Consider the following 11,575-nt stretch of genomic DNA (forward strand, 5'->3'; position numbering starts at 1 on the left):
TCATCATGCACTCCACTCAGTGCCCTCTCTCTCCTCTCTGCCTCTCCTCTCCTTCTACTCCTCCACTCAACTTCTACTAACTCTACTCAATCAACTTATCTGCTCCTCCTCACTCCCTCCATTTCTCTACTCCCCACTCCCTTCACTTAGTCTCTCCTCCACACTCCTAATGCGCCTTCTTCTTTTTTCTCCTCCCTCTCCCTTAGCAATCACACACACTCACTTATACACTATCAACCAACAAAGACATGACCAATCAACAAACAATTCCAAAACTTTACAAAATCATATTATCACAGAAGAACACACACAAACAAAAATGTAATCCACTCGTGCTCTCAACTAAAAAAATCACTGCCAGAGTATATAAATCATGCAAAGTTTCCCAAAGAAAAGTTGGGCACAGTGGATTTATGTTATGAAGTATTTAATGAGCCACAGTGATCTACTCATTAAATACTTCATAACATAAATCTGTAGTGCCAAACTTGTCTTTTGAATACTTAACATAACCCAGACCACATGTGCAATTCACTAAGTATACACAATTGTTTTTTCAAAGAAAGAAATTGACCTATATAAACTATCCATTTTATTGAACACATATTTTACTTCTTCCATATGGCTGCAAATGCTACCTGACTTGAAGGGTCTCTAATGAAAACAAAGAATATCAAGTTTCTTAGTAAACATAGGGACAGCAAACAGATTTCTGATGGATGACCTTAGGGGTAAGTGCTGGATTGTGTTTGAAATAATCAGCTGTCCAGGTAATTGGGTCTTTACTGAGTTTTTGAAAGAAAAATGCACAATAAATAAATTGCAATAATAATTATACATACCAGTATTTGTGTTATATAGTGTTGTCATTGCACGCACCACTGTACGTAGAAATGTTCAGGTACAGTGAGACAGACTTCTGAAAACATAAATTCTAATGTTAGTGCCTAAGTCACAGGGAATTGAAGTGACTTGCCCAAGGTCAAAGAAGAGCTGGCACTAGGATTTGAGCTGGGTTTACCTGCTTCAAAAGCAATGACATTAAATAAATGGTCGGCTTTCAGATAGGCACAGTAAAGAGTGCATAGTCAAAGTGTAAGGGTAAACAGCATCTGGAACTGTACACAGTTTCATGTTTATGGAGGTCACCATGGATCAAGGGGCATTAATATATTCCCATACATAACACTGTCCTTTTCAGTAATTTGCAGTTGTTGAATAACATGCCTTTTGATTTGAAAACCCAGGATGATCTCATGCTATTTTTATCACAACACCAGGCATAAAATGAGAATTAAAATTTTGACCTAAAAGAGAAGTCTACATAGAGGATATGGTCTTCTATAATATTAATTTTCTAAATAGTCTTTCATGCAAAATTGTCCTAAAACCTTTTGGAAGCAAAAAAAGCGTTGTTGAAAGAAATCTTTTTTGCTTGTTAGCTGGAGCTGAGTTTTTTTATTCTGTACCGTACAACTTTTGCATCATAGACTCTTCGATATCTAGGATATCTGTCTCATCACAATTATAACTGTGTACTCATAACGATGAAAACATTTTAGAGTAGGCCAAGAAATGTTGTATTATTGTCAAACAACCCGAGCAGAGAAGAAATATTGCGGCCAGGACTGAAATTGGTCTTTAATTTTAAGCCATTAGTAAAAATAAGAATGATTGTGTCAATGTATACAGTAACTACTAGAAACAATAGCATACAATATTTAATAAACTACACGTTTTGCAATAATTATAGCACTGAAGTTAGAAGCATTGATTCAAGTTTATAAGGATTGCATTGGTTATTTAACTTAAAGGAGACGTATCGTTCCTAAATCTGAAGTTTAAAAGAGATAACTTGAAAGTGAAGTGTCCTTTTTGAGTAAATCAGTTGTTGTGATCCTATCACATTAGATGTACTAAAGTGGTTTCTTAACAATCTAAGTCTTTTTATGAATAACAATGTTGCAACTGTTCTGTTACCTGATACAAAAACGGTATTCCTTTTAAGGCCTAGGACATAGTACATTCAGCGTTGCTGAGGCAGGCTGATCCGCGCTGAATAGATGCACAAAGCCCCTGCATCTGTAATCAGCGCGGCTATAGTTTCTCCCTCGCATGCGCGCTGATGCCTGCGGAGGCTGAGAAACTTGGAACAGACACCCAAGTTTGAAATTTGCTGCTCGGGGAAGCGGAGGAGCGGTCACGTGACCGCTCCCGTCCAATGGGAGCGGGGGACTAGACCCGCCTCCCGCTCCGCCTCCCGCTCCGCCTCCTGGCTCACCTCCGCTCCTCCCCTGACCCACCTCCGCCCCGCCCCCTGAGCGCGCTCACTGCCTCGCCTGCAAGGACAGGAAAAGCATAATTTTCAGCAGGCGAGGCAGAGCAAGAGCCCGCCTCAGCGAGCTTCAAGGCCACTATGTCCCAGGCCTACGACAGATGCGTTCCATTTAGATAAATAGATAAGAAACATTCTTAATAATCATGCAGAAATTTGCGGTTTTGTTTTGTTCAAATAATGTTCTAAATATTAACTCCTAAAACACGTTTTTTTTTTTTAAATCAATGTATCCATCTGTTCATTGATTTCTTGTGAAATATATTTTTTCTTATTATGGGGAAGGCTGTTTTTTCCTATGGATTTCATTTTGAAATGTAGCAAATTATTCTGTGGTGCCACTGATCAGAATGAAAGGGAAGATTTGCTGACCCGATGTCTCCTTACACTACACTGCTCTAAAATAGTTTCTCATTTGCTGAGCAGAATGTGATGGTAGAATATGTGAGTATGAGTGTCCAGTTTGGCAATCATTCATGTCTTCATGAAAGGATGTATTTTCTCCATTGTGTAGACATCACTTCTTTGAGATTGGTGCCATAAAGAAGAATACAATCTTTTATGAAATTTGAGCGGCTATTAGAGAACAATAAAGGAATGAGCATGACGGCAATCATTAATGAGAGGACGCAAAATCAAGTAACAGAAAACTGAAACTAACAAAATAAAAATAGTGTTCCCTATACAAAATAAATGTATACTTAGCAGTGTCTTTTACTTCTTTAATGCTGTTATGGTAGATAAATCGTTGCTAACATACATTCATTGTGGGGGTTTTTTCTTCAGCTTTGATACCTCTTCCGTTGTTGCCTTGGTAACACTGAAAGTCCCAGTATCATAGTGCAACGCATCAATATGTATTTGACTCCTACCCTTACTGAGGTGGGAGAATTTTTAACTCCATTTTCTTTTATAGCCATGCTAGCCATATCAGTCTTCGATCCTAAACATAGTAAACTATAGTTATTCCTTCTTTTATTGGCATAGAGGATGACAAAAGACATATAAGAAGGACTAGTGATATAGAAAAAAAATGCCCGAAGGTCATAAGACACCTTTCCAGCACCAGAAGTAACCTTACAGTCCATTCACAGGAAGGTGTTCTGTGGCATATGTTCAATTTAATGTGTCTACCCTTAATAGCTAGTGTGTGGTTTAAAACTAATGTTGTTTTTTTAAGATTATAAAGAACATTGAAAAGTACATCTTCTAATCATATTGCAATTAAAACAACATAGTTGTAAGACAGTAAGAGCTGATGATGCTTAAAAGAAAGATTAACACAGGAAAAAGTGGAAAATAAAAAGCACAGGATTATAATAAAACATGAATAAAAATGGAAAATCCCCAATGCTGAACTTTTGGAAATAATTATATTGTGAAATTCTGCAGAACCACAACCCTCTCTAACAGCATATATTAAGACAAAACAAAAGAAGGGCATACTTCCATAGTGTGATCCAGTTTATATGAAAATAAAACAGATTCAGTAATATTATGAGCGTATACCATTAAGGGACCTTTTTCTGAAGCACTGGTCCATCTGGATCACGTGCTATTCAGTTGTTTATATAGTAAATGCACTCACATTATATAAATTATTTAAAAGCTTAAATGCCAGTAAGAAGGAAATCAGTGGACTTCTCTTCTTAACCGTTCAGGTAAATATCAGATTCGACTCCACCCCTTCTTTCATCACGTGCTCCTTGTGATGTGATGTCAGCTGTCCTCTCAACCTGTGTCAGCTGCTCACTATGTGTTTCGTCACTCTTGGCGACATCTTCAGGGAAGATGCAACATGGTTGACGACGTTAATTGTTCCTCTGAACTGGATTTTGTAGCTCAGTCTCAATTGCTCAAGGAGAGGTTCCTCTCCAAAGGGCACGATTGTGCCTTGGTTGAGGAATCTTTTCTAAGAGCCACTGGGTCAGATCGTAAGGATCTTCTTTTGGCCTCCAAAACTAAATGGATATGTAGAGGCTCCTTCAAAAATCACGTTATGGATGGACTTACTGTCTTTTCCCCTAAATTCAGTGGGTCCTCTCGTTCTATGGAGGCCATAATTAAGAGACACTGGTCTGTCCTTTTAGGAGATCCGGTGTTAACTGATAATTTGGAATCCAAGCCCACTATTATTTACAGAAAAGCTAATAGTGTTAAGAATGTTTTGGCCCTCACCAAAATCCGTATAGAATCTCAATCATTTTTGAGACCATCAGGGAATTTTAAATGTGGTAGAGGGAGGTGCATCACATGCACCTTTATGAGTTGTAGGAAATATTTTTTCCCCTCTGTACCAGGCAGTCTTCCCTTTAAATTAAAGGGTTTTGATAACTGCATTACCACTCATGTGGTGTATCTTTTGAAACGTGGCTGCGGCCTTCATTATGTTGGCAGGACCACAAGGCCATTAAGCGCCCGTTTTTGGAACAGAGAAGGAATATCATCAATGGGGTCGCTAACCACTATGTTTCCAAACATTTCATGCTGGTTAAAAGCAAGTCACCTGACAGCCTACGGATTATGGGTTTGGAGGTTATTCCTCCTCCTGTACTAGCTGGAGATCGGTTTAAACTCCTTTCTAGAAGGGAAAGTTTTTGGATATTCAAACTTAATTGTTTGGTTCCTTTTGGTTTGAATGAAAACCTTGACATCAGTACCATTGTATAGATGTCGGGTTCTTTATTCCGCTAGCTCTCCATTTTGGTTTACATTTTAGTTTTTTAGTGTCCTTGGTTCTAGCTACCCACAGCTTATTTCGTTTTTTAATATTATCAGTACCATATTATTTAGGTATTTTTTTATTATTTATGATTTTAGTTATTTTATATTCACACTTTACTGCATGTTATATATAACGGAAATAGTCATGTTAGTCCAGTTGCGATAGTGCAGAATAAATGAGTTCTTCAGTATTAGGTGATACCTTTTATATTTGGGCTAACAATTTATGTCATAGGACAAGCTTTCGAGAGTTCTCCTCTCTTCCTAAGGTCAGCAATCCTGGTTTGCAAAGGAATCTATGGCTAAAACAGAGGTTTGGAAAGCAGAAAAAAGCAGAGATATAGATAAGGGTGGGTGACAAAGGGATGTTTGAAGAAATTGTAAGGGTAATAAAACAGTGACAAGTAACAGCATGGAGGGGAAAGGAGATGCTGTTGGGGGGGGTTGTGGATAAGAACAATGGCAGAGAGGCAGGCAGGATAATTACAAACAATTGTGATAGTGTGTGAGAAACCCCATATCCGCATTAAGTCCTCTTGTTTTGGTGTCAAAGACTCTTATCATTCAGAGTTCAAATGTTTTCCGTTCTTGCGTGTGTTTAAACATTCCATTGATGATTTTGATTTTTAAATCATTTATGGAATGATCTGTTCTGAGAAATGATGTCCCACTGGTGAGCAGTATCTTCTTTCTTCGTGGTGGAGTATAAAGTGTCTGTGCATATTCATTCTTCCTTGAAGTTTTGGGCTAGTTTCCCCAATGTTGTATCCTTGGTCACATTTGTTGCATTGAATCATATAAACCACATTCTTGGATGTGCAGCAGTTTGATCCTTTAACATTGCATATTATTATTAAAAACAAAAAAATGAAAGCGCCCGATCCTAGTGCAATATGTAAAAAAATACCATTTAATATTCCCAATAAAAAGTCCAACAATGTAAAACTCACAAAGAAAATAGCATAAAGAGCATATTATGAGTAATACTCATGCACCAAACGCTGGACTACGCTGCTCTGCTCGCACGCCTCTCTCTCGTGTGTACTCCTGGCACCTCTGAGCCACCATCCAGGAGGAACTCAGGGAGCGCACAACCTCTTTTGGTGTCCTCCGGAAACAAACCACATGTACAATGGGTGCCGGGCCCGGTTCAACAGAGCAGGAACCATAGGAAAACTGATTCCAATGACATTTTGGACCTTAAGATCTATTTCCAGAGATTGGAAAAACTACTTATCCATAAGACCAGAGTATGGTGGGACATTGTCTCACTTGAAAATGATCTGAAAGATAAAAGGATCCCCAGAGGTTTGAGGGTCAAGAAATCCCCAACCTTTGGATTCCAAGATAAGATTTTTGAATATCAATGGATAGATGTCCTCAATAATTGCTCATCCAGATTAATGGATCTTATTGTACAACAAAAGATCAAAGAGCAGGAACCAATGGATAAACAGATGAAGGAATTACAAGACAAATTAGTCAAGTTCAAAGACATGGACGGCTTCAGGAACTTTGACAAGATTCTATGTAAAACAAAGGAGGATTTTGAACGTGAAGTAATGATAAAAAAACAAAACAAATATGATCGTGATCGTATTGACTACGAAAGGAACCAGGTATACAGCTGGCAGAGGATTACCCCTGTCTTTGATCGCTCCTTCCGTAGCCCAACAGGGAATACATCACGTAAATCAACCCCAAAAAAATAAATTCTGAAATCAACAACTCCAGAATATCAGAGTGGTGAATCAAAAATTTCTGACGTAGAGACTACATCACATTCGGTCTCCTTCTTTGATGCAGAAAACAGATCAAGCTATCAGACACGGAGCAGCGTCAATCGGACAAGAGATGAGGAACGGGATCAAGATGGAACCAATGCCAGAGGGAATTCCCCCCAGGGAGATCCACAGACCCTTATCAGAGTCAGCAGCAGTCAAAAAATTACTCAGTATTCAGGAAAAATGAAAAGGAACCACCAGGGGGAAAAGGAAGAAATGGAGAAAAGAGAGTCAGCAAGAGGAAGAAAAACTTCTAGGGACGGTGGACAATGTTATCAACATCTCAGTGATTGAATTATCTGCCTCTGAATTATCCCTCTTGAACAAGGGGTTGAAGTATGCACCCACCATGGACATAGATCTTTTTGGTACAGCGATTGATGTCCATAAATTTGTAAGAAAACTTACCCTGAAGAAATTCTTCCATGCCCCACATAAATCACCTGAGGGCTCTATGATTGTGGATGGTAATGTAAATGTGAATGACAATACTGGTGATCTGATTGGTTTAATTCCCCCCACTGGAGTCCCTCCACCTTCCTCGTCAGAGACCCTTGTATCCTTCAGGGACTATTGTACTCTCAAGGATTTAGAGGATCTCTGGGAGGAACAGGGGGGGGCATTGGAATACACACAATCACAGACATTGAGTCAATGGAAATCCAGACTAAAGGAACAGTCTATATTTTATCCCACATTTATTAATGGTCCCTTTCTTCCTATGTTTGAAACCTTGGTGGTCAGAGACCTCAGGTTGTTGACCCAGGGGTTCTCTTTCTCAAGTGGAAGTCATGAAAATTTGAGTTATGAGGAAAAATCAGCTATTAAGTCGCTGCAGGATAATAAATTACTAGTCATAAAGAATGCAGACAAGGGAGGGGCTGTGGTGGTTCAGAGTAGGACTGACTAAATCAGGGAGGCTTTCTGCCAACTTGGAGATGGGTCCTCCTACTCTGAGCTACCACGGGACCCAACCAATGAGTATATGAGGGAGCTCTTGGAACTCATAGACTTGGGGTCAACCACACTGGTTCTCTCTGAAGCAGAGATCGGCTTTATAGTCAATCCCCACCCTGTTATCCCCATATTTCACCATCTCCCAAAGATCCATAAGACATTGGTCGACCCTCCTGGTCGGCCAATTGTCTCTAGTATTGGATCTTTGGGAGATGGTCTGTCCTGTTATGTCAATGCCTATTTGCAACCCTTTGTCCGGTCCCTCCCATCTTTTCTCCTTGATTCAGGGGATTTGTCAACCAAATTACAGGATGTCATGTGGAATACGAACTGTATATGGGTGACCATGGACGTGGTGTCCCTGTATTCGATTATTAGGCAGACAGATGCCCTCCTAGATCGGTGAATACAGGGATACCTAAAGGTCAGCTCCTTAGACTGAGGAGGAACTGCTCTACTATGAGCAGTTTCCTCGATCAGTCCGAAAGGCTGATTTCTTGCTTTGTTTAGAGAGGCTATAATCGTGAGACTTTGATGTCCACCCTTGAGGAGGTGAAACTGGTAGATAGGAGTTCACTCCTTCCAGTGCCCTCTTCACGGAGCGAGAATGTTGCGAGTGGACTTGTTAGTAATAAGAAAAAGAAACAATTCAATAGATCACAGAGGCATGAGGTAGTTGATACAGGTGGTCCACTATTTGTCACACAATTTAATAAAGCCAGTGGCCAAGTTTAAAAAAAAATTGCAAAAGCACTGGGGACTACTGAGTTTGGATCCCATACTTAGAGAGATAACGGGTGATGGTTTAAAAGTAGTTTATCAGAGAGCCAAAACATTAGCTGCATATGTCTCCCCTAGTGTTATATCTACATCTAGGGACACCAGAGAGACATTTGTAACGAAGGGCTCATATAGATGCAATAAGTGCAATATGTATAAGTTCATGAGTCCCTCCAGTTATATTGCCTCCCACAACCCAAGTAAGAAATTTAAGATTAATAACTTTATTAACTGTGATGCTACCCATGTAGTTTACATGATTACATGTGGATGTGGGATGCGATATATTGGAAGAACTATGAAACCACTAAAGGTGAGGATGCAGGAACACTATAGGTTAATTAAAAAGAAAGATTTTCAACATCCTGTCCCCAAACATTTCTCCATGTGCGAAAGGGGAGGGCCAGAGAACTTCACTTTTGTAGGAGTGGAACATATTCTTAAACATGAAAGAGGAGATAATATTATTAATACATTGGATCGTAGAGAATCTTTCTGGATTTTTACCTTGAAAACACGGGTTCCGAATGGAATTAATGTGGATTGGAGCCTTAATCATTTTTTGAAATAAACTGTTATGTGGCCCCTATCCACTATTTCCTTCACTATCCCTATAAAATTATGTACTGTAATTATGAGGATTGTCATTTTCCATAATAGGGTTGTATGCCTGAATATACTTATTGGACATCCAACTCCATATTTTATTATGGGTCTAGTTTTGTGTGTATCTTATGAGATGATTACATTTGGAAACATCTATCAACATGTAGTTTTGTTGCTACTGTATCGTGTATGGACAGATGTATATAGCCTTTTTTTCACTGCTGACTAATTACTTATATATACAGATATTCATCAAGATACTATAGGTCATTTATTTATTTCGATTATAGCCGTATGCATATCTTATGGTTAATATCTGAAGCTTGATACAGCAAGTTCACAAAGTTCACTATATTTATTGAATGATTAAATATGTAGACATTTGATATAATATAAAGAAATATATACACCACATGAGTCACCTGTAACAAGGGAGAGTATTCACTGATTTTATTTTTGTCATTAATATGCACAACTTTTCACATTTAAGAAGTGTTTTATTAACTTGTTTTTTTCTTTCTTTCTTCTTTCTTTTTTCTTCTATTTTTCATTTTGTAACAGAGACATTTGACAAGACAGAGAATGCATGGTACCCTGATGTGATGTTCATATACAGGCATACCCCGCATTAACGTACGCAATGGGACCGGAGCATGTATGTAAAGCGAGAATGTACTTAAATTGAAGCACTGCCTTTTCCCCACTTATCGATGCATGTACTGTACTGCAATCATCATATACGTGCATAACTGATATAAATAACGCATTTGTAACGGGCTCTATAGTCTCCCCGCTTGCGCACAGCTTCGGTACAGGTAGGGAGTTGGTATTGCTGTTCAGGACGTGCTGACAGGCGCATGCGTGAGCTGCCGTTTGCCAATTGAGCGAGATGTACTTACTCGCGAGTGTACTTAAAGTGAGTGTCCCTAAACCGGGTTATGCCTGTATAGATTATGTAATTCCCCCTTCCCAGCTCTTCACTCAATGCGTGGTTGTCTAATCTTTATCTTGTTTTCATGGGTTTATGATTCACATGATGACCTGATAGATAGAGAATTATTTGTTATTCGGTTGTGGTGCGGATGTAGAGGGGCGGCATTAATGGGAGAGAGTTTAATTATATGCAACCGATCAATGTGTTGCAGCTGTTGTATTCACCACTTATTGGTTGATGGTACCGGCATCACATGGGGGGCGGTGTGCACAGTGTTTCCATTCCCTCCCCTTTAATGCCCGATCATTACACTGTGTCTCTGTGCGTATCGTAGTACCCGCGCATGCGCCTCTTGCCAGGTTGGGGTGGGCCGTGCTTGGAGACAGGACGCATATGACGGCAGCCTCTGTTGCTAGGCAGAGGGTGGCCGCCAGGCATCCTGGCTACGCAGGTATCACTCTGCCCCTTACTGACAGACGGGCTCACGGGATTTTTTGCAGCCAGAGACCCAGTGCATTATGGGTAAGACTTTGATTTTTGGCGTGAATTTCTCTGTCAATAGGTTGTGTATAAATTGTTTGTGTTTTTAACATCAGGGAACTCCTTGCTAAAGTGCCAAAAGCACGAAACGCGTAGGAGGGCTGTACTCTTACCGTTTTTTTAAATGCAGCTTAAATAAACATATTTTTTATTTGTCACATGACCTGGTCTTGTTGCTGTGCACCATATACTATATTTTTTCATATTCCTGGATTCTGAACGTGGTCGCACGCTTGAGGACCTGAAGGGGACCAACAGTGAGTACTCATGTTTTATGGAATGCCCTAAGGAGAGGTGAATGGATGAGATTCTCACCAAGGGATTAATGTGTTAATTCATGTGACATTGGAATTTGAGCACTACTTCTTCAATTATGATATGTCCCCTGTATGGCTACCTCTGTATATACTATGGATGCAAAAGGTCATAGCATTTGAGCTCCTACAAAACCCTATATATATTCCGCACAAATCATAAAGGTAAACGAGGGCACTAAGTTAGTGAGGGTCCCCCAGTATATGCCTAGGTACCACAGAATCAGTATAGAGGTTCTGGGGGGTTTATCCAACTATATACTGTATTACGTTGTGAGAGGTTTTATGAAAGGAAAGAGATACAGTCCTGATAGTGTGCCTTAGCATTTTTTGGTTCTAAAGAAAATTAGGTTTCCTTAAGGGAAGGAGCTACAGCTCCGAGATTGAAGCTAAGCATCTTTTTATTTCACTGTGGGACAGAAGAAAAATGGGAAATATTTTATGTTTCATAAAATGTTTAATAGCCAATGTGGCTATAAGGTTTTTACAGTCTAAGTCAAGGTTACAGTGTGTGAGGGATATGGCTAGTGGCAAAAAAAGAATATAATTCCATTCTACCCCTCATAGCCCAAAAGACTTAGACAAGGTAAAAGTATAAAGG

This window comes from Ascaphus truei, chromosome 4, assembly GCF_040206685.1.
Source record: "Ascaphus truei isolate aAscTru1 chromosome 4, aAscTru1.hap1, whole genome shotgun sequence".
NCBI classification, from domain to species: domain Eukaryota; kingdom Metazoa; phylum Chordata; class Amphibia; order Anura; family Ascaphidae; genus Ascaphus; species Ascaphus truei.